Source organism: Vidua chalybeata, chromosome 6 (assembly GCF_026979565.1).
Source record: "Vidua chalybeata isolate OUT-0048 chromosome 6, bVidCha1 merged haplotype, whole genome shotgun sequence".
NCBI lineage: Eukaryota > Metazoa > Chordata > Aves > Passeriformes > Viduidae > Vidua > Vidua chalybeata.
This window is the reverse complement of record NC_071535.1, coordinates 44,949,117-44,973,494: the sequence shown is the minus strand read 5'-3', so window position 1 is coordinate 44,973,494 and position 24,378 is coordinate 44,949,117. Positions and strand designations below refer to the sequence as shown.

The window sequence follows — 24,378 nt, the reverse complement described above, 5'->3', positions numbered from 1 at the left end:
TCCCAGCCTATGCTCAAAGAAGAAGAGTTGCTATAGTAACCAGTTCTCTACCTGCACGGAATTGGCTCTCTCTACCCTCTTAATCTTCTCTGGTTTTATTAGTTCTGAGCGAGAAGCAGCTCATCAGGTCAGGGCTGTGCTTGGTTCTGCAGGCTGGAGGAATGCGTGGAAGGCACTGGAGGGGGCAGGGGGTCCTCACCCATCAGGTGGTTGTTGCTTGCTAACTTTGCCTGCTGAACAATGTCCTGTGTGAGGGCTGCCAGCTCTGTCCTTTTGTGACAGAGCCACATGAACTGCAGAGGGTCAGGCACTTTGCTTCCCCTTCCTGCCCCAGCTTGTGGTGGAATCCTACCATTATCTTGTCCAAGAACAGACCTGCAACTTGCCATCTGTAGCCTTCCTTGAACATCCTTTGCAGCCTCACTGGGATAAATTTCAGTGGAAAAAGAAATTGAATACAGTTTCTTTTCTTTGATAGCACATTTTTGCAACTCTTCCTAATGTTAAAAATTACCAGAAAACACTGAAAAAATTCTAAACTATGCTAAATTGTATCTTTTCCAATATGTCTGCTGTGGCCAGGCATTAGACTAATAGTTTTCTGCATTATGAATTCCATTGTGGAAGTGTATAGGTGGGAGCCAAACAAACCTGCTGTAAGGAATAACATTCCAGACCCATCTCTTGTTCTTGCCTCTGCACCATGGACAAATTGTCTGCACAAGGTCCCCTGACAGCAAGTGGACTCAGGAGGGTATGATGTGGTGACTAGGGAGGGAGAAAAAAGAATTAACTACTGTAGATGTAGTTATGGCCACTGATAAAAGGCTGCAGAGAATCATGTAGGACAGAGCAGGTAGTGCACTATAACAAGGCACCAGGCATTGTCACTGCTTGTGTTAAATGCTCAGTTTGTATGCTGTGAAGGACCCAAAAGCATTGACTGGACAGTGGGACAGACTAGGCAGGAGCAAGCCAACTAGAAGACTTCCTTCTTATGTTCATGTAGCTGCCATTACCACAATAGTAAATGGTCTATATTTAAGTACAACACAATAAAAAGATTCCAGAACACACCCACATCAAATTGTTGCTTGAAGAACAGCCAGTAGTAAAAGAGAAATGTGCATACGCTTCTAAAACATTTCAAAATTTATTACTGATCCAAATAACGAGGTAGGTCACAGACTAATCTTAGAATGATTTCGACGTCTAAAATACCTTTTTTTTCACTCTATTTTTGCTTGTTATGCAACAATTCGCTATGCTAAGCATGCATAGCAATGGACTAATAGCAAGCTGAAATAACTGATTTGTGATGGAACTTGCAACTCCAGTACTGCTGGTTATTCAAGCATGGTGCAGTTTCCCCCCTGTGTTAGGATGTAAAAAGGTGGATTCCAGATACGGCTTCCGGACACCATAGTTTTGACTCAGGTGCTTATACTTAAGCAATTGGCATCGCTTTTATGGCATCCTGGCAGCTTCCCATTTAAGACAAAAAATGGTTTCTAGCTGGTTATTTCCTCATGGGCTATTAAACCTCCAAAAGTCAGCATAAGGACGTGGCAGAGGGAAGTTTTGGAATCTTTGGGGAGCCAAGCCTGCAGCAATGGCAGCAGTAGAACTCTGTCTGGGGCAAGACACGTGTTCTACGCAAGAGCTTCACCTATTCACCTCACTCAGACCCATTTATTCATTGCCAGTGATAACAATTAGCAGTCTGAGGTTAAAGAAAGGTCATTGAGTTAGAAAAGGATTCCAAATAGACACAGTGTGATTATTCATGGAGAACTTACTGCCAAAGACGTGGTCACTGGACTTGGAGCACACACGTGGAGGGCAGACAGGGTAAACACAGAAGGGTCACCAGAACAGAGATTTGAGTATTTCAGGGGCTGGCCGTGTTCTTCTTCAAACACATGCACACATATTGACTTTCAAGTGCTCTAGTCTGAAACCTAGAAAACTACAGGTCTTGTCTGTTTTACACAGGCATTGACAATTTCTTAGCCTATCTGATGAGATTTAAGTCATATTGCTATTTATAGGAAGAAACACACCACTCTAAATTTTCTGTGCTCATTTATTTATATATATGTATAAATTCTGTCAAAAAATCAAATAACATTTTTAAACTCAGTCCTCTGACCTAGTATCTTTGACTAACAATATCTTGTTATTGTACAGGTCTTTAGAGTTTCAGTAATCTTTTAATTGCTGTATTGGCATAAAATGAGTGGAGTGGATTTTCATGTGAAACACTCAAAATCATCCAGATGAATGGCCTTCCTTCAGAGACAGTCACTGATAATGCCTGGGAGGTGAGGGTAACTTTATAGACAGCCAGAGTGATTTTGTGATATGCCTAAACTACCTAAACATAACAGCTGTAGACTGGTTTTTGACCCCAGAATTAAGCTGACTGTTAATTATTACCAGAATAGTGTTGTACACTACAGAGCTTTTTAATGTGAAATTTTGTAAGTAACTAACTTAATCCTAATTTGTTTCCATTTTGAAACACTCATGATAGCAATTACTCATGATAACTAGAAAATACTGGTCACCAAGAAATTAATCCAGATTAAAACCCTCTGAAAACAGAATGAAACCCACTGCCTCTTTAAACAGAGCAGATAGTACTCAGTTACAGGTATTTAACAGATTTATGAATTAAATGCTACATGATAGAATTAATTTCCCCTTTCCATTCTGATGATAACACATGCTGACTGAATCTACAAATCCGGTTTGTTATGTATTAACCAGTCATCTGGGAATCTGATTGAGTAACACAGCAGTTGTTGCAATACCAAGACTGCCATATAAATCATGCTTGAGTCCTAAGTCAATATTGGTTCAAATATTGATTCCTATGAGAGATAGGGCTGCAGTTGAAGAGGTTACAGGTGCTGACTGAACCGCTTTAGAGAGGACTGCTCCCTCCGTGCTCATTTGAGATCAACATCAAAGTGCTCACTTCAGTTTGAATTCATGAGAACAGAGCATTTGCCTTCACTTTTGATACTGACACTCTCTATCAGAACCTAGTTTTGATGTGCTAAAATCAAAGGTATCACATCATGTTTAAGTACTAAGTTATTCAGTTATTTACACTCCAGAGAGATGTAACATCGGGGATGAGGAGAGTGAGACACAAGAAGTTATTCTTTATGGGGCTCTAAAAGCAGGAAGGGAGTGGGACATGCAGGTACTTTTTCCTGCTTATAAATTCCTGCTTATATATTTTACTACACAAAAATAAATGAACAAGCAGAAAAAGGAATGCGAAGTTAAGGAAACATTGGACATCAAAATGAAAAACTGTCTTCAACACTTTGGAAAATAGGAGTCTCTCAGTTGGAGGAAGCTCCAAGCTCCAAGCAGTTGGAAGGGAAAAGGAGTGTGGCACCCACTGGTTTTTACTCTTACAAGAGGTATTGTGAGCCACATCTACACAGGCAATTTGCTTTTCCATTGCAATACAGCAATTTCCCTTGCTTAGACTTGAATCCAACTGTTCTTCTGAGTAGGACAAGCTGGATACATTCACAGTTAGATCCTTCTGGATACATTTCACATTTAGAGAGCTAAACGAGAATGAGTTTTCCCAGTCTCTTGGGCACTGCTGTCTTGGCAGGTCCTTAGGCAGCAGTTAGAGAAAAGAGCATGTATATTCCATTCAAACCAGTCTGAATCAGTGGACTACAAGTAACATAACCCAGATGCTCTAAATCTTCATGTGTTGTAGATACTCTTTTTAAGAGTGGCTCTGTAATTGCAGTATTGACTAAACCAGTTGCTAAGAAAAGGATATATACCACAAAAATGAAGATTCTCTTTTGAGCAATTTAAGATAAGTATATTTACATAAAAACAGCTCAACCTGGCCTACTTCTATCTCTTAGAATAGCTCATTGTTTCTACTATTTAAAGGCACAGAAAATAAATCTATGCATTATCTTGGCTTTCAGACTAACACTGTTTTCTTAATAATATTTGTAACAACTCTGTTGGAATCAATGCTTAGAGCATCACACCACATGAGACATGATATAAATCATAACATTTGGAAGTAAATAATACCTAACTAGTCACTGAATTCAGACTAATTAAAATAATAGAATACCCTGAGCTGGAAGGGACCCATAAGAATCATAAGATCCAACTTCTGACTGCATGCAGAGCAACTTTAAAAAAGGCTGAACAATCTAAGCATGTTGCCCAAATGCTTCTTGAATAGTGACAGGCTTGGTGCCATGACCACTTCCCTGGGAAGCCTGTTCCAGTGCTTGAGCACCCCTTCAGTGAAGAACTTTTTTCTAATATCTAACTAGCCCAACAAAACATTCTCTAGGTGCTATCTTTACTGTGATATGCTTTCCACAATGCCATAGCACATAGCAGAAAATTGTTCCTTGAACTCTGTGCAGACTCTCCTTGCCATGAACACATCCCATGCATGCCAAACTGAATACTTTTGGCCTGCAGTATCTGCTGTGGCTGAGCCTCCCTATGCTCCATGGAATGAAGAACAGAGCAAATTCAACTATCCCTCCATTCCTTCTAATTGCCAATAGCTGTAAGACAAAATCCCTACATGTATCATTCCTCAGCAAGTTGTGCAATTTTAAACCCTTTTCTTACAAATGTAGTTAGCAGATTGCTCTGAATTGCACAATCAGTTCCTTTGTCCACTGGTTGACAAACTAGTGAAGTGTTAAGGATCATTTTCGCTATTGCAATCCAGGTTCTGCAGCCGAAACAAACGTGGTGGTTCCCAGCTCATTGTAGCCATATTTTCCCCCCTTTGTCAGTTACAGGAATTCAGTTTGCCAATCCTCTTCAAAATGAGTTTCCTTTTTAGGATAGGATTTGGCCAGATGGAGGTCTGCCTTAGCTTTTCTTCGAACTTTGACATGGGCCTGGCAAATCCACCACCTTGGAAGAGCAAAGGACCTCCATCAGCATATGGAATCTCACTGTCATGAATTCCAGTAGGACATTAGGGATCTCAGCTATACAGCTCATCAAAACATGTCATGCCTCACAGCCAGACATCTGATAATGCACGGAGTGATTCATTGCTGCATCTGGGCAGGAGGATGAGAGTGACCACAGCACTCGTTCCTCTCCATATCATTGTGGGTTCTGTGCCCCAGCAGCCTGGGAAAGCTTGTGCTGCCATTTGGAGAAATGTCAGCAGCAGATTCAGTGTCAGGTTAGAGAACCAAAGCTGTGTGGTACCCAACAGAATCACAGCTACATTAGACAGATGCTGAAACAACTAATTTAGGAACTAAGTTCAAGAAGTGCTGCTCTGGACCCCATGTGCACCTTTTCTGCTGAGAAAAACAAAAGATCCCCTGAGCTACTTTGCAGTTATCAGCACCACATGGGAGCAGAGAAAGTACTGTAAGCAAAGTATGATTGATTGTTATGTCATTTCCTCTCCCCCCTTCTCTAGTGCAGGCAATTTTGTACCAGTGACACAGCCATTACTTTATGTAGAGGATTTTCTCCCAGCTTCTCAACAATAGCATATAAGAGTAGCATGCTTTCTGGGAATGCAAAGTATCAAAATACACTATCTCAGCAATTGGCTCTGCTATGAGAAATAATTCTAGCTCGTCAACCATTTAAAGCAAAAATTACTGTAATTCCAGGTTTGCACAAGATCAGGAAAAAATCCAACTTAATTTTGACTCCAAGCACAATATCTGTAAGATTCCTGTCACTCAGAGGTTTTAGGATTGTCTTACAGAGCATTCAAATAAGAATAAGCTCTTCCAAACAGAAGTCCTTAATTTGTTTTCTTATTCCTGCACATAGATTTTGCCACACATTGTTTTGTAAGGCTCTTTGAAACCTGCATTTATACTAAATGAAGAGCTAGTGGATAAGATTTTTTTTCCTCGTGGAATAATGAAAAAGCCTATTTAAACCTTTGTAAGAGGTTTCCTTCTTTCACATGATCATGCCAAGGCTATGGCTGCCAAGGCTATTACTAAGAAAGGTTGGAGTTAGGGATGGATAACTTGCTTAGCACACTTACAGGGTATGCAGGATGTCAGTAAAATACTCCCCATGCAGAATGTTTGAACTGTGCAGCTATCCTCTTGTCTTGTGACTAGAAAATTGTACAAGAGGACAATGCCCCTCCTCCTGGAGGTTCATTGTTGAGAACATGATGACAAAACCACAGCCACATAGCGTGACAAGAGCAGAACCAGGCCACCTCTTCCCTGTTATTAATCTGTTTGGCTTGGGACATCCTATATTTGTCTTTAGAAGGACACCAGTGTCCCCTTACCTGTCTGGCCATTGCTGTTCCCTGGCACAGCCCCAGCAGTCCTGTTATCCCAAGGAGGTGAGAGGCAGAGGTGCAGCAGTGATGGCACCAGGCTGGGTCAGGCCATTCTGGCATTTTGTGCATGACCAGTCTGTCAATGCAGCCTGAGGGATGCTGCCAATCCTGCCTCTTGCTGCCCTTCAAAATTGCTCCTTGTGGCTGCATGGCTGTATGCCACAGTAAGACACTGCTCAGTTAAAGTTCAAACTGAATTTGTAGCCAAAAAAACCAACTCCTGGTCCCTTCATGTCCTGGATTAGAATGACTTCAAAACAAATAGGGTGACCTCAAAAAACAAAAATAGAAGTGCTCTGCAGTCATCACCTGCCTTCCTAGAAAATCCAGTTTCCATCATTTTCACCTACTGGCAAGCCTCACAGGAGCTTCAGTTTTGTAAGGCTGCACATCCCAGCAAGCCAGCCCTGAAATGGATGACTTGCTGCCTGCAATGTTTTGTCCCCCACACTGAAGCCTACAGGGGTCTGTTAGACCTATTTTTCCCTATTGAAAAACCATCCATCTTCATGTAAACTTGGTAGAGTCACAAGCTGAAAAGGATTTATTTTTCTTTTTTTTTTTTCTTAATAGGTTTTTCATTCACACTTTTATTGTGATCTACATCTTCCTTTCAGAGTGCAGAATGACTTGGGTCTTAGGATCTCCCCTGGGATTCTATTACACCAAGGGTGGGATTTCACCTGTGTTTCAGCTCAGCCCAGACTCCTGTGTGCAGTCAACATGGGCACCAAGGGTTCACTTAATCCTGAAAATTCTTCAAACAACTACTAGTTTCTTTCCTTTGGCTATTAAAGGAACACAGACTGGCTAGCTTGGTGTACATCTCTACTTTGCAGATATCTAGAATGATGATGCACACCATGGAAAATGACTCTGAATTATTTCTGAGCAGGATTTATCCTCCTGATTATATTCTCACTGTTCACACAAATGAAGGGAAAGTTAAGCAAACCAGAACACTTTTTTTTCCAGCAGGAGGGCCAAACTTCCTTTTGGTTTGTAACCTTTGCAGCAAGGTTTCTTTCTTTTGAAGGAGAAACATACAAGATTAGAGCCACCTAAATTTTGTATAGTCCTCAACAGTGAGGGTGAGACAGTCTCTGTTATGTCCTCAAAGAGCATTTGCACTCCAGAGAGATACAAAGCGCTCGCACAAGGATCAGTCCATGTGTTTTCCCAGTCCTGGCCCTTACAGGGGCTTTTTGGTCAGACACATCATTTGTCTTCCTTGGTTTCAAATTTGGCAACTTGTTTGTGATATGGCCCCCTGGAAATGACAGAAGACTGTCATGCACACACAGATGAAGAAGAGGCAGCAACATTTAGCTGTGTAAAGTCTACCATGTCCTAATGGCAAAAGCAAGCTAGGACAGAAGGGAGCTAGTGCAGATTTGCACTGGAGGGTGGGAATGTGTGTTGGCCTGCTGGGAAGAGGGCAGAGGGCCTGTTTTTAGATGATGGCCAGAATTAGGTAGACCAGGTTGTTTGGGGAGGGATGAAGGTGTCTGTGTCTCCTTGTTTCTTCAGAAAACAGCTAGGGAAGTATCAGCATCAGCACAAAGACTGAGCACACATGCTGCAAAGACAGAAAGGATGGTATTTTCTGGTTTAACCTAGTTGTTGCTTTTGGCTGATAACCAGTAAAAATAAAACTTTACTGTCATTATTACCACATTTGAGAGATCAGTGAGATCTGTGAAGGACAATCCTGCCACCAGATAGAGAGTAACACAGGAGAGAATCTAATAGCTCCTTCCTATCTTTTTCTCTTAGACTGTGCTAAAATGATAATACTTCCTTATCTGCAAACTAACAATAGCTCTGCAGCAGCATAGGAAAGTTAAACAAGCCTTGAGTCAAGGGGATGTAGAGATTACCCTTAGGCACTGACTAAAGCTATAGACCACATATTCTTCTGGAGAAAAAAAACAACCTGCAAAAGGACAAGTGTTGAGGTGTTACTTACTTAAAACTCTAGTCCTGTGGCTCATCATATTCCACCTTCAAATATCTCCCCCAGGTGCTGGTCACAGGCTAGCAAGATCACAGACATGAAGTTTTTTGCCTTTAGATCAGAATATATCCCCTGTCAATAGCAGATAATGCTATAGCAGTGGATTTCATCAGTGCAACAACAGAAATAGGAAAGAAATCCTGACATTAAGCCAGCCTTCAATAGACAGGCACAGCATGGTGATTGAACTAACATGCCCCCAGGAACTGTCCTGCTATGGAGAGGTTTCCTGCATATGGCAGGGCAGGGAAGAAGTAAGCTGGGAAATTCCTGCTCTTTTATTTATGTTCAGAATCAGGTAGTTTGCAGCTGAATGGTAAATTCTTTCAAAGCATTCTTAAAGGAAAGACAGAAATGTAGGTTGGAGTAGTTGTTTCCTTGCTAGAACTGCATTAACTGAATAATTCGACTGCACTGCACCCTGCTAAGCAGAATAGAATCCCTCTACTTAGAGAGCTTTTGTGTCGCTAGTTACTGAAATCACAGATAATATATTTTGCATTGTACTTGTATGATTCTCCTCCCATGCTACATCAACTTATTTAAAATACTACAGATTTCTGAGGAGGGCTTAGTTCCAAGATGTACTTTTTAAATGTTCTTAGCTTTCCTCTCTGTAAGGTGTGTGGTGTGCTCTTCCACACCCACCCTGGCCTTGAGAAGCCAGTCCCTTAACAAACCATGCCACGCTCTGTTTGTTTTAGTAATTCTTACCCAAGGTCTTTATCTTTGAATCCTGTTTGTGCAGCTTTGGACAAGATTCAGTACTTGGAGGGGAGGGTGATTGAGGTGGGAAAGATTTTTTAGTGCCCTTAGTATTTAATATGTTGTCTCACCTGTGACTATTAAGTAGATGATTTACAAGCTTGTTGACGCTGAGATGGTGTGAGTTTCTGCCCCTTACAGTAGATGCAAACACAACTTGAAAGAGCAGCTATAGGAGGGGTAAGGGCTACAGAGAAGTACAGTTTCCGGCCTGTGCACAAAGCACCCAGGAAATCTTTGGAGAAAACACCGTGGTTGGTAGCCTACTGCAAGCCCTTCACCTGCTCCTGGCAGGTCTGTTCACAACAACAGCACACTAAAATCACATCCATCTTCTCTTTCAGCTGCAAATTCACAGTTTACAGTGCTACTCCACACAGTGAATTTACTAATGTGAGTTGTGTGTCAGTCCCTGACCAGGACACACTTGCTGAGGCCAGGCTGCTGCAGCCTGAGCAGCATGAGCTGCTGCTGTGGGAGCTTAGCAGCACAGTGCAGGAATGCCTGGAATGTTTCAGTCAGCAGGTACTTCAGAGTTCCTTCTCTAGGAAATGCCTGCACTTCTCAAAGAAGTAGTCTCCCAGCCCACTGCCCCTCTAAGACAGTAACAGTGGGCTCTCTCTTCTCCCCTCCAAGCCCCACACAAATCAAAATTTTCTCTCCAGCTCCAGTGTTAACCCCAGCTCCCCTTTGTGAGGCAAAATCATCATGAGAAATGAAAATTACACAAATCAGCAACATACCAGTGTCTTTCCAAACATGCTGTGGGACTGGATACAACCTTGGAAGGCAGGCTGCTTTTAGAGAATGATCCCCTCCATAGCTGTGGGGCCAAATGCTTGCAACCCATCAATTCAACAGCTTCCAACAGCCAGAAAAAGAAAATGCTTATCTGCCTGTTTCAAGCAAGAAAAGCTATCATAGTTTTAAAGACCATCTCTGCTTTTATAATAATCTTTCCTATACTGTCTCCATCTTTTCCCTACCTATCCAACACTGAAACACCTTGTAGACACTATGAGTTAAATTTTCTGATGAGCACTTTTCTGATTTTCCATATCTTTTAAACTTCGCACCTCTGCAAACCAGTGCTTGGTAAAAGACCTTTGTCCCTACCACACTAATCACCAGCCCAGAATATCAAGGACTTGCTCTCCAGTGTCTAGGGCTGTTGTGGGAAAGGAGATACACTATGGAGACCTCTTTAATACATCCTAAAAACACTTCCTGAACTATTCTAACTGTGAAATACCTCTGTACATTGAATTAATTCTTGTCAATTTTGGACAGATAAAATGACTGTCAAGAAACATCTTTTGCTCATTTATAATTGGTTAAGAAACTTCACTTTAGAAGGGAAGAATGTAAATCACTGTAGCTGGCACTTAAATTGACAGGAAGGGTAGAGGTGTCAAACTGAGGGGAAATGAAAGCAGGGCTAGTTGCCAACTTAGCAGTGCAAACCTCTGGAAAAACACCAGTCAATAACATCTCCTTTCTTGATTCTGGATTCACTTGTATTACTTGAAACAAGATGCCATCAACCAAATCAAACACTTGAGGCTCTATACCACCATCTGCCCCATTCATGAGATTTGTGTTAGGAACACACGACCAGGGACAACTGAACCAGCTATTCCAAAATACCTTTTAGTCACCCTGTGCAAATAGAGGTCTCCTAAGTAAGCTGTAGGTACATATCTTTTACACAGGCAGGATGTGCAGAGTTTTCTGAAAGAAGAATTAAAGCAAATTTCAGTGTTTCATACACAGTTGCAGGCACAGTTAATTGACCTGCTGAATATAAAATATTAATTTAACATATAAATATGAGAGGAAGGAAGAAATCAGTTCACTTAATTCTAATTTTCTCTATTCTGGTAATCTACTAAAATCCAGTAATCTTGGTGTTCCAAGGAGAGATTCCTCCAATATTCAACCCATTTGTTGTCACTGTTGACCTATAGCACTGGCAGAGGGCAACTCGATCCTTCCCAGGCATGTAGGCATTTGGAAAGGCTTGTTGGATAGGATGCCTCCATTTCAGTATCATGAAACCACTCCTGAAACAAGCTGCTGCTGCCTGGGGCTCAGCAGGAAAGGGGCTCTGTCAAAGCCTGGGTACCAAAGCTGCAGCCCCAGCACTGCTGAGAGGTGGGGCAGCACTCCCAGCTGGAACATCCAGAACTGTAGCGTGCCAGGCAAGCTGCCTTGGCCAGGTTTCCCAAATGCTGTACCCAGAGACAGACTGTACAGAGCATGCCCTGCACAGAGAACACCACTGTTGTGCTGCAGCTACTCCTCTGGGACCCAATGTCACATACAGATCCTGAGCAAAGGGAGAAATCCATCTGCAAAGGACACATCTAGAGAAGCTCTAAACTGCTACAGGATGGGCAGCGCACAGTCAGGTGCTTCCTGTTTGTTTTGTACTCCTGTAGACAAGAGAAACCATCCTCAACTTTTTCTTGAAGCAAAGCTGAGTAATGGGGCCCTGCCTAGATTGCTAAAGGGAAAGTAGGGCCTGTCCTCCATGTACACTGGAATGAACTTGAGGAAAATGGTAAGAAGCAGCCACCTGAGCTCTTGCATACCACTTCTAGGGCCCAAGAGAGAGTTACATCAGCAAAATTAGGGCTGCTTCAAGGTTTTATTAACTAACAGTGCACTGACATCCACACTACAAGCTTTGGTGAACTTGCCAAGTGTGTGGTGGAGTTGGTAGGACAGATTTCACTCAGTCTCTCAGTGGGTCTGCCACTGACTAGAACTTCAAAGAAAATGAAAAATGTTACCTGCTCAGACTAGTTTGCATGGATGGTGCCACAAAAGTTAGAGGAGGAGTTAATTTGACATGTCTTAACTTGTACAGAGAGAGGAATTTCCTTCAAATCATTATTGGTCTACCAGTCATAAAATCTCAGATTTCTGTTTGTGCACGACATTTCTTCAAACAAAGGCATTATACTGTATGTATAGTTAAAATCCAAACTCAGGGGAACTGCAAAATTGACCATGTCTTCTGAAGAAATGGCTTCTAGGAAAAAACCCAACTCTGGAGAAAGGGCAAAATTTTTCACCAAATTGGGAGAAGAAACAGAAAAATCCCTTACTCTTGTATTTCTGCTTTCTACCACATGGTGTGATTGTTTATGTCTTTCACTGCGTGAGAAAATGGTTGCACAGTTGCCTGGAAATCTCAGTGCAAGGTCCCTCCGCTTTAGCACAGTTGTGTCTCGTTAATCTTACCAAGGTCTCCCCTGTCCACTGTCTGTTGCCCTTCCTTCTTCTGGACCATCACTGTCTGTTATTCTCTCCTACCAAGGTCACTCTTACCTCTGTGCTTGCTCCATTCTTTCTACCTCCTCCCCCCTTCTCCTATTACCATCTTTCATGCAAATGCCACTCACCTTCTCTGTTGTCTCTTGCTAACTCATCCAGTCTTTATTCCTTTCCAGAGCAGCTGAAAGGCAGTAAATTGGTAGAAACAGGAGAAACAACAGCTTTCAAACATGGCTACAGGACCAATGTTTCTGCTGTCCCTCATAAGTGGAAGTCTTTGTAAAGAGACTTTGCCTTTCTGCTGTGGGTGAAGACATTGTGTTCTCACACAGCGTCTCAGTTTGTAACAAAAAGGTTTGTACATGCTGACTGTAAGAGCGGAGAAGAGACAGAGCAGGAAGGGCTGGGAGGCTGTGTTCAGTTTGAACTGCAGCAAATAGTACTTCCAGCTGGGAATAAGGGCAGTCCATGCGTGTCAGCTGCTCTATTTCTGATTCACAGCTCAGGAGGCCTCTATTTTCCACAGCCTCATGTTCAGCAGGTAGTGTGACACGTGCACTTCTGCAAATGCCAAAACAGACAAGTGATGCTCATTCATTGGAAGTGGTCTGGCTATTGATATACCAAAATTAGGGATTCAGCTCCAGCCCTGCATGCTGAGTGCAGCACTGTCACCACCCTCGCTGCATAATTTGCTCTTGGTGCATGAGTGACATAGGGTGTTCTCTCAGTGCCCCAGAAGCAGGACAATAGCACAGGATTTACAGAGCCTGAGGGAATGATTTGCTGGAGCATACAGTGTTGGCCTGGTGCCACTACCATGGAGGTCAGAGTCGAATCAGCCATTGGCTTATGAAGCAGCTGGTACTATTGAAAAATGCCACCCTTGGGCTCTGTGAACTTGGGCTGCTTTCTCTATCCCACAGTAGAATTGAAAACATCTTTCATCTGCAGCACTGTGGAGACGATGGGCAGTAGAGAAGATCTCTCTAAACAAATATCCTTTTCTTCCTTCTTCCTTCTTAATAGCACTTGGAAATCTGCCCTTTAACCAGACTCCTACACAAACTGACAAAATCACAACCCTTTAAACAGGAACTTCTTCCCTACATAGATTTGTATGCAAGTAAAAGTGAGAGAGCCCGGCAGTTGTCAGAACCCATCTAAGGTCACATCCAAAACTTCAGTTGAACTTAGCTTCTTGCAAGAACCTATCCTGTTCGGTAGTTTTCCTCCATGTTTAAATAAATGCCCAGACTCAAGCAAAAAGGGACTGTGCATGACTGTCACAGTTTAAGCATCACTGTTGTGCTTTTAGATACAGACATATCCAGGCACTGCAATGCCAGCAAGTAGAAGGAACATCTGAAAATAACTTTAAAACTTAAGACACACAATTGAAGTAATGAAGCATGGAAGCAAAGAGCTAAAAAGACACTAAAATGAAGCCTAAAGAGGGTGGCCAAAATCTGCTGCACACCCAGCCTTAAAAGGAAGCAGGAATTCCTTGCCTAGGGATCTCTTCTGAACAAAAAGATTATAAGACAGATTATAAACTATCTTAAGAGACTTGTCCCTTGGGTGGTAGCAGCCAACAGGTCTATGCTGAGATGGCAAAATGAAGTAATGCACCCTGTTATTTCAGAGCACATGACAAGGCTGAGGTGGAGATGGTATTTATATTGAGGTTCATGTCACGCTTTTTTCAATAAAAATGTAATTCTGTGGCCCTATAGTGATTCCTCAGCTGTGGAGGTCCAGAGTCTAAGGCCAGGCCTTCATAAATGGGAACTTACTCATGCTCAGCTGACTGATGTTGCCCTTTGAATGGACATATCAATGATATGAGTTAAACTGCCTCACCCACTTCCACTTACCTCCTTCCTTTTTTATTCCATTTTGTCAATGTAACCTGGAAGCAGAGATGACAATTCAGACCTGCAAGAGTGAACTTTGGCTGCTGTGTGAAATGTTTACCCTGATCGCTGTGTAGTGTCACCCTCCAGGCTGCAAAATCAACATGAATGACAGGATCTGATGGTTCAGATAACACTCACCAACAGAGACAGAGCAAACTGTCATACTCCAACTAGTGCCTCATTGCTCAAGTGTAATATACCCTTCCACCCAAAGAAAGGACACACACATCTTAAATCCCACTGTGCTCATGTACAGAAAAAGGGACGTAAGCATGGCCTACATACTCCGTTAAACGGGAGTAGAGGGGGCTGCTCACAACACAAGCTTTTTGCAAGTGCTTCAGCATGGCTGCTTGTACTAACTTAGAAGAGGCTATACTCTTAAGAGTTTACTCTGTTTCAGGCTATGGCTCTAGAACAGTAGTCTCCTAGGAATGCTGTTAGCACTTATACCTTGTGCTGTCCTCAATCTGTCCTTCAGAACTCTGCCCAATGCTCCCTGGAAAATTTCCCAGTGGTTCAGCTGACAGTAGCATTAAAAATCACAGCATGTGTCTGTAGTCTTCTTTGTATCAGACATTCAGATAGCACACTGCAGAGATGCAATTGTTGCCACTCTGTGTTTTTAAAAGACTGCATCTGTCCCAGGAAATGTCTTTATCAGAGATGACCATCTCTAAGCAGGCAGCCGCAGGTCTTATCCAGACCTAAAAGCAGTTTATTCCCCTAAAAACAGTTTATTCCCCTAAAAGCTTTATAACTTCAAGTCTTTGCTGCAAATCCCCTATTCAAGTTTTGCCCTTAATTTTAAGGTCATCCATACACAAAACCTCTTCGATCTTTCCAGTGGCACATGAAAAGAAAGAGTAATACTATTATTCATGCCAGTCACTGCTATGACAGCCTCCCTGGCACACTAGTTTCCCAGGAATGCTGTTGAACAGATACCTTGTGCTGTCCTCCTCATCTTGTCCTTGAGAATTCCACCCATTATTCCTTGGAAATTTTCCCAGAGTGGTTCAGCTTACAGCAGTGCTAAGAATCACAGCACCTGTCAGTAGATGGTTTTATATCAGGTGCACTGGGATACAATGCAGCAGAGGCTTGAGTAACACAAAGTTAGCTCTGTTACATCCCCCCCATCCCCCTTGGTTATTTAAAAAAGAAAGAAGGAAGGAATAAATAGTGAAGCAAGTCAACAAGAAACCACAATCCATTCCTTAAGTGGTAACCAGGCTACTGTGCTTTGGAACTTTTCCTGACAGAACAAAAGACACCATGAAGACAGGAACTTGGGCAGCAGTGGTTTTGAACTCCACAACCCCCAACTTTCATCTGTTTTTCTACGCATATGTTACTGGAAATAAAATCATCTGCTAGGGAAGCAGTCAACCTCCAGATGGATACCTAACCAGCAGCAAGCCTCTGGAAGTCACTCTTGCTAGAATAAAAAGGAGATTTTCAGCAAAGCAGTCCTGAATTCCCGAATTAACCAATGTCCTCCTTTGCCTGACCACTGTCACCATGGTGACCAGAGGAGCTGCCGCCAAGCCACTGCGCTGTGGCTTGGGACGGAGCGGGACTCCGTGCTGGGAATGAAGTGACTTTGACTCAGGGCCCGGTTATGCAGATGTAGGCTGTGGGACCAGGCACTGGGGAGCAGCCTTGGGAGTACTGTGGTGAGAAAGGGGGCTTACAGAGCAAAGAGGTGCAATTCCTGCCCTGAAGGGCCAGACTGCCGGAGCTGTTGCAAGTTTACCAGAGGAGTCAGAAGGTGAAACAAAAAGAGCGGATAATGAGGAGCAGGAGGAAAGAAGACATTGACAGCAATACAGCAAACACGGTTAAGCTGAAGCTGGAATAAGCAGATTCATTCCTCTCGACATCATTTGTGTGGACTGCTCCCTCTCCTGGGGAAAACTTGACCGGGGAAAAAAAAAAAAAAAAAAATCACAACCCAAACCAGTCCTCAAGCAAACAATGCACCCCTAGAGTTTACAGGCAGACAGGCCCCCTGCTTCCAGGTTCAAGTTGGAGAGGGCAAGGTGCAAGACCCCCGTGCTGCCCTTCCCAGACGGGCTGTGTCCTTCTCTACAGGAGCCTGAGCTGGTGAGGGCAGCTGTGACCTCCAGACTCGTGCACAGCCAAGCACTGCTCCAGCCTGTGCAGACAACAGCAACACTGTCTTCTCCCTGCTTGGTGCTGCTTCCAAGCACCACCCAGATCATCCTCCACTCTCAAACCACTGGAGTGGTCCAGTGGCGCAGCAGGCAAGGATCCAGAAAACCGTGCTTGCAAGCACTTTTCAAAGTGAATGCTGGAGTACAATTTCCTCTTTGCTGGGAATTGGACAGAAATCACCAGTTTCAGTCTTTAGTGCTGGTAAGGACTGGCAATTTTTAGCCACAGAAATAAATTTTAGAGTCCTAGTGAGTGAAGAAATGGAAGAATAACCTTGAAACAAACTCTCATGGTGAGAAATATTCACCACTTACTTAATCTTTGCTGCTTTAGGATTCCAAAGTCCAGTTAAAATCTTTGCAGTGAAGCTAGCTCAGAAGATCTTGCAATAAGATTAGAACCAGCTGGTGAAAAATGGCATATTACTGCAGCCAGTAAATACCCACATGAACCAGCTATAGAGAGGTGAAAGGTTCTGCTGAGCTTAACAGCTCATGATTATATACCATACTGGCTGATACTGGGGTATGAGTAATGTCTCTTCCTTTTAAATCCTTTCCCAGTTGATGACCTCTGGTGTGGAAAAGTGATGATTTAAAAATGAGAAAAGAATTATATCCATGTTACAGAGAGGGGGACAGGCTTGCCTGTAAACAGAAAGCAGTGGCAGGGTGTAAAACCAACCAAACAAACACTTTCCGAATCCCTGGAGTTTCACCAAAGTCATCCACCTTGTCTACTTGCATGTGCTATGACAGCTTTGTGGAACCTTTCATCCTGGTGAGAAAGCCTTGCTTGATTCTTAATGGTCTCTGGGGGTTATCATATGATGCCACGTCAGGCAATCACGCAATCAGCAAAGGTCACAAGACACACAGCCATTCCTCTTGGCTTTACACCTGCTTTCCACAGCCAAGACTCCTCCTTCTTGCACTGTTTTGAAGTCGAGTGCAGCAGCACTTCTGCCTGCCAAGCACTGCCATAAGTCAGGCCCTTTTTGTATCTACAGGTGCCAACAAGAGAGCCATAATGGATTTGCAACATTTAATTAGTCCAAACGGATTCTTACTGGCTGCAACTGCATCTTTTATGTTGCTTGGCAACACAAAAGAGGTGCAAGTCTCACTTGTACAGATATGGTAGGTTAGGGCAGGGGTAAAAGCTTTTCCAAAAGATAAAAAGGAATGTAGGAAAGTCACTGTTGCCCTATATCTTCTACAATCTAAAATGAAAAAAAGAGGTGTTTTAATAATTTTACTGTTCTAGCTATATGAGATACAGGTACCTAATTCAAGGCTCATACTACATACATAAAAATTTACATAACTAGGAAAAGTCCTTGTCCTGAGGAGCTTACAGCTTTATTGGACTTAAAGGCTTTATTAGGTGATGGGCAAGATAATCTCTGTTTTGCAGACAGATCACAGATGAGGAGCCAGACTTCAAATGCTTCGGTGATGTGTAAGGGAAGTCTAGTAAGGTGACTCTGAAGGAAGCACAAGAACAGAAGTAATAAATATAAGGTGGAAAAGTTCAGGACTACATAAAAGAATATCCACTGCAATCTTCCCTGAGCAATGCAGCCAAGAAGTCTTGATCCCCAGGCACTCAAACAAACTGCTCCTTTCCTCCAGAAACTTCCCCTGTGTTGCTGGGACTGCAGCATGAATGGCAGCATGGGATGGCTCAGACTCTATAGTGCACAGTGCTGTGCTTGTCACCAACTCACTTTGACCACAGATTGCATGTGCAGACTGGGAGAGCTGCAGTGAGGGGGCAGATCCCCTTCTGCCTCCCCAGCCGGCTAGTTCTGCCAGAGGCATTTCCCAGTAAGTTGTGGAAAAGCTTAGTTCTCAGGGCCCTTAACCCACTGATAACTATGACTACTCAGTCACTGATTAAAAGCATCTAAAGATGCTGTTTTGATAGATTTTATAGATTTGGTAGAGCCTCCTATCTCCCCACCTTCCTTTCTGTGAGTCAGATTGACTTTCTGGAGCACCCAACCTAAGCCAGACTTTCAGAGCAGATCAGCATTCAGGTATTGTTCTGCTTTTACTAAACAAATAAAATTTGGATTCTGGGACCCAGAGGGACACAAGCAACTGATAACAGCCAACCAAGATTTCCTGCACCCCTGACCATTGTCACTCCTGACTGGATGTCCCAGGCAGTCAGGGAACTCTTAAACCTCTACAGAAGGTCTTTTCTCTGCACTTTAATCAGTGTTTAGGAGATCAATGCTATTTCAAAGTGTGTCACGGCTCTGTTCCCTTAAGGAACGAACTGCTAACTGTAACTCTGATCTCCTTCAAGACCCTTGGGATATGTGGTAGACTGTTGCTGCATTGTTCTGGGTAATTCTTGATCTAAAAAAGGCATGGGCAAAAGTAAGAGTCTGTAGACTAAACCACATGGTTTCTCTGAGAGCAGCAAGGCAGGGCTGCAGAACAAAGAAAAATGGCCACATAGACAGGGTTGAATGAAAGTCAGGTAGTGTTCAGCTACACCTTTAATTTTTTGTATTCATCCATCATTTTTGTTAAGACTTCACAGAAATTATTCTACCAGGTCTGCTCAGATAATAAATACCTCACTGTGTGGAGGAGAATAGCAAGTAAACCAAACATGAGAGAGTTCAGTATTCCAGAAAGAGATGCTGCCTAGATGGCCAGGATCTTCCTACAGCTGCTAGCACATAGCGTGGAGGTACAACCCCATAGCAAATACTAATTTAAAAGTACTGCATAGCAACAGGACAGGCAGCAGCCAACTTGCTCTCACTTGATTTTGGGAGCTCTAAGACCAGCCAACAACCCTTCCCTCTCAAGAACCCTTATGGCATTCCTGAGGCAAGTGTTAATACTGGATCTCGACCAAGAAAGAATTCCTATAGACTCAGGGGACAAGAGGAGGATGATACACTGCTTGCTTTTTTCCACTCTTTTCTCATCATGTCCCACTGCTCCTGTACTGGTAGTGCCCCTTGCACAAGGACCTTTAACACAGTGGCAAGTGGCTCCCAGCAGGATGCAGGGCACAGCAGCACATGCGGCCTGCCTGCCCTTGGCAGGAGTCGTTCTGACTAACGGAAACAGAGACAGGCATGGAGAAGGCTGAAGGGGGAAAACTCCTGGTGGAATGCAAAAGGATTAAAACCAGCAGGAGCACAGCAGCATTCAGCACCAAGTTATTCCCAAACTGTCCTTGCCGAGCACGGCTGGTTGTTTTCTTTCCCCATGTAACACTCAGATACACTCCCAGGATACCTCACATACAAAATAATAAATGGCCAAACAACTTGGAACTAATACAAACTGATCCCTTAACCGGGAGCAGGGCTATACATGGCTGAGAAGTCCCTCTCTTGGAATCTTAGTGCCACCTAGTGCTGGGAAGGGTAACAGTCAATGGATAAAAGAGCTAGTCCACAACAGTGAAGGAGAGGAAGGGGAGAAGCCATCGTTGGAACAAAGCTGCATTAAGTGTTTTGGCTTTTGGAAGTCTTGCCTCTTGGTACAAACCAGCATAACTCCCCACATCCTGCTGCAGAGTCCTTTAATGAAGGGATAGGTGGGCTATAGTGAGAAACTTTTGCAGGTTTGCCCTGACCCCAGACAGCGGCTCTGATTCACACCTCCGCTGTAACCGTGCTCAGATAGCTGCAGCTGGCAGACGCCAGCACATGCAAGTCCAGGGAGAGACACGGTGTCACCTCAGACAGGAAAATTTTGCTCAGTATTACTGGCATCCCCTCTGGAGACTGGTTTGCAACAGGCAAACCTGTAAGTAGTGCAGGTGTGAAAAATGAATCAGTAAAATGCAACAAGCATTTTACAGAGCAATTTCCAGATGCAAAATACTATTATGCTAAACCAATGCACAGGTGAGACAAGCCAGTTGGCTTCCTTGGGGGTATAAAAGCAGGGTTTGAATTTCTTATTTGTTAATTTTTAAATTATTTTGAGACTTTCCTCTAAAGATGGGTTGAATTCCATCTAGTCAAATTAGAACTTCTGAAAATGCCTGCTTCTCTACACTGAGTTTTAGGGGAACTTTAGCATAGTCAGCCTCATGGTTTTATTTGTTAAAAAATGAGAGGTTATTACTTTGTGAAAAATTGTATTTCAAAGTCAGTTGCAAAGATTTTGCACTGCTGTTGATCAGTTAAGCTTCATCGTTTTACCACTTGGAATGTTTTTGCAACTTGGCTATGGAATTGCAGACAGTATTGTCTTGAGTTTTATTCACCTCAGGGTTTCTCTGCAAACTCAAAGGAGGAAAAGAAAGTATTTTGAAAAATATTTCTGTAGCAAGGTAGGAATTACCTTGGAAAGAAACAGGATGCAAGTATCCTGCCGAAGGGGCAGGGATGAATGAACGTGTGAGTATACTGACAGGGATGGGGCATCCACAACTTCTCTGGGCAACCTGATTCAGTGTCTCACAACCCTCACAGTAGAGAATTTCTTCCTAACATCTAATCTAAACCTCCTGTCTTGCAGTTTATAGCCATCGCCCCTTGTCCTATCACTTGTGAAAAGTCCCTCTTGAGCCTTCCTGCAGGCCCCTTTTCAGTGCTGGAAGGTGCTCCAAAGTTCTCTGTGGCCCTTCTCCAAGCTGAACAACTGCAGCTCTCTCCCTGTCCTCACAGTCTCCAGCCTCATGGAGCATAGGGTGCTCCAGCCTTTCTTATCATCTCTGTGCTCCTCCTCTGGACCCATCTGTGTCTTTCCTGTGCTGAGCACTCCAGACCTGGACACAGCACTCCAGGTGGGATCTTATGAAAGCATAGTAGAGGGCAAGAATCACTCCCTTGACCTGCTGGCCACATCTTACTGGATCTACCAGTTTACCACCAAGGTTGTCATAGTGTGGCCAAACATGGGAATTACAGAGAATCACAGAATATTCTGAGTTAGAAGGGACCCACAAGGATCACTAAGTCAAAGTCTTAAATTAATGGGGACTGAAGTAAAAAAAAAAGGACTAAAAATCTAATTATTAAATATAACTCACTTCTGATGAACATCATAAAGCAGCAGTGGAAAAACCTATGGTTTGCTGGCTCCATCAATAGCTCCACACTTCACTGAAACTCACTATTGAACACACAAATCTCTGCTTGTTAAGATAAGGCCATTCCCAAGCAACACACTTTCACTGGCCCCATATCCGTTTCAGCATTGAGATACCTGCACATGCAACAAGGAGTCCTCCAACAACACCACTTGACCACCCATACTCCGTGTCTGTGGCAGGAACTGTTCTGATCAAATTCCTTGCAAGAATATATCCAAGTAAAATTACAGTTAAGTCAAATGTAGATGCCTGGGAAGAAGTAAAGGATTTCCTTTGTGGGGAGGAGTAACAGTGAAATAACTGGTATACCTTGCAATAATAAAAATAGTTATAAAATATTTGTAAACAAGGTATATGAACTCAAGCACAACTGCCACAGAAGCTCCCTTGGCCGGCAAAAAGCAGGAGCTATAGCAGGCAAAAAAGAGCAAAGAAAGGTTACTGTTGCTGCCATGAAGTGATGCTGAAGAACAGCAAGCCACCATAACCTCCCTACTTTGTGAAATCAAGAGTTTAGGAAGGGCCAACAGAGATTATGCAAGGCCATAGGTTTACTTAAGACCCAGCCCAAACAAGAGAATACTCATGGCGGAGGGGGATTTAGGAAAAGGCATGATACTAGACGATATAATGCAAATTTAGCTGACTTTCAGTAAGTCTCATTCTGCACAGCTCCCAAGCCTTCAACCTTTCATTCTAAAAAGGGCAACCAACCCTACACATATGGGGAGCAAAGAACTGCTTCTGAGCTGACTTTAAAGAAGGTAAACTGGCAGGACTAGGCAAAATGCACAAGAAACCAGAGAAAAAACCCAGCCAAAAAGAGACATGAACATACTTTGGCTATGTAAGGGGTTGGGAGCATAACTACATGTGACAGGATGCTCCCAAATCTGCAGTCAGCCAGCCTGCCGTTTTCATAGTAGTTGGGGTGTTTCTTTTATAGCTAAACAACCTGTTACACATAATGTACAACGAGGTGGCAAAGCCTATCTATAATACACTTCCTCCAGTTCTTCAACCTGCTAAAAGGTGCTGTGGTCACCCCAAACCTACTCAGCTGTGGCTGCTTTTCTCACCAGTATTCTGGGCAATGAGATGTCAAACCTAAACAGGGTCTCTGACAGTCAAAGCACTGTGAACTCCATAGTGCTTTGCAATCTGGACAAGAAACATGGCCAGGTTGTCAGGTTCTCATACAGGTGACAAACATACACTTTCCCCTACTACCAAGGTTATGGAAACATTGAGATGCACCAATCCACATATAGATTTAAAAAGAAAAAATGCCCACTTCCTGCATCAGGGGAAGGGGGCACAACTGGGGTTGTGGAAGCCCTGCCCACCTGCCCCACTTGGGGGAACACATTTGTTTTCAAGGTATCTGTAACACAAACATCTGTACAGCAGGACATGACCATGGAAATGACTAGGAGCTTTTGTTCCAGATTCTCCAAGACAGGAAGGTTGTTCAGTGAACAAGACCAATCCAGAGATCCTGATGCCCAGAGTTACTGTACTTACTTTCACACCAAAGGAAAAGGAAAGCAACTCTCATTAAGGGGCTGGCTGAACTACGAGTTAGGAGGATCAGCCACTCCAGGAAAACAGCTTCTTCCTCTAAGGGCACGATTCACTTACAATTTCTTCTGTTTTATCATCTGCTCTCATTGCTTGATGATGGTATAGCAAGCCCTAACCTCACTCTTGAGCACATTGGTCATAAATACCTACAGTGGTGGGCACTGTTTAGTTGCTGCATTGACCCCCTTTCCCTCACACATCCAGGTGAATGACATTTATGCAAACCAACCCTCCACCACTACACCCACCGAGGCTGCCAGAGGAGCACTGAGTATGAACCTGCAAGCAGGAGCAGCAGGACACAGAAGGGCTGCAGGTAAAAGTACGTAGAGACTATGTTCAGCTTTTGCTGGTACAGCCAGAAATGCTTGTAGAGCATAGCATCCAGTCACAACACCTGTGAATTCTAGAAGAAAGAGCTGTATTAGTGTCATTTGTCATCAGCTGTTTCCTGGACACTTCTGACTTTAAGGCAAGCCCTTAATAACCCATCTCTCTCTCCTTTAACCCATTTTATGATACAGTTAATTACAGACAGATAATTAAAGACCCCACAAGACCAATCACTAGAGCTGTGAGCATACTCACCAAAGCATCTGTGCAGTCTCTCCTGAACTGAAGGCCAAGGTGTGAAAGTATGAGCCATGGACTGCACAGAGAGATCCACCCGCATTCTAAAAACATGCACACCCTGGCATGACACAAGGCCTTTCCCAAAGACTGACAAAGTTACAAGTCTTAGGTTCAATTCTACACTTAATTCTCACCACTAATGCTTTCACCACTGGGTAACACAGTGGCCATGTAACTCAAGCTCTTGATCTTTAGGGCAGAGAGAGTTGGGCTTGACATGAAAATCCTGAGCAGCCAACAGTGGGTTCAGCTGACCCAACAGCACCTGTTTTAGCATGAAACTTGTATTTCTACACCTCTAGATACAAAAACTTGAAACCTTAATCCACAGTCGAGTAGAAACACAAATACTACAGACCAAAGCAATACATAGTTATGTCAACTCTGGTGTTTCAGATCTTTTTGAAAAAAATGACTTAGAAAGCTGATTCATACATACAAACAGTCCATTGTGCCCAGAAGTTTCCTAACATTCTTTTATTAAAAACCAAAGAGCCAAAGATCACCCTGATGCTCTTCATTGTTATAAAGCAGACTCTGAAGTA

The 24,378-nt window shown here is 43.2% G+C and overlaps 1 protein-coding gene across 1 annotated transcript in view; it reads right to left on the bottom strand.

Annotated features, from left to right (window-relative positions):
* Positions 1-12,585, bottom strand: part of CHKA (choline kinase alpha) — a 40,523-nt gene extending 27,938 nt beyond the window's left edge. Inside the window, exon 1 of the mRNA XM_053946653.1 lies at positions 12,563-12,585. The gene's annotated coding sequence lies outside the window, so the exon portion shown is untranslated. The remainder of the gene's footprint in view (positions 1-12,562) is intronic.
* Positions 12,586-24,378: the final 11,793 nt, after the last annotated feature.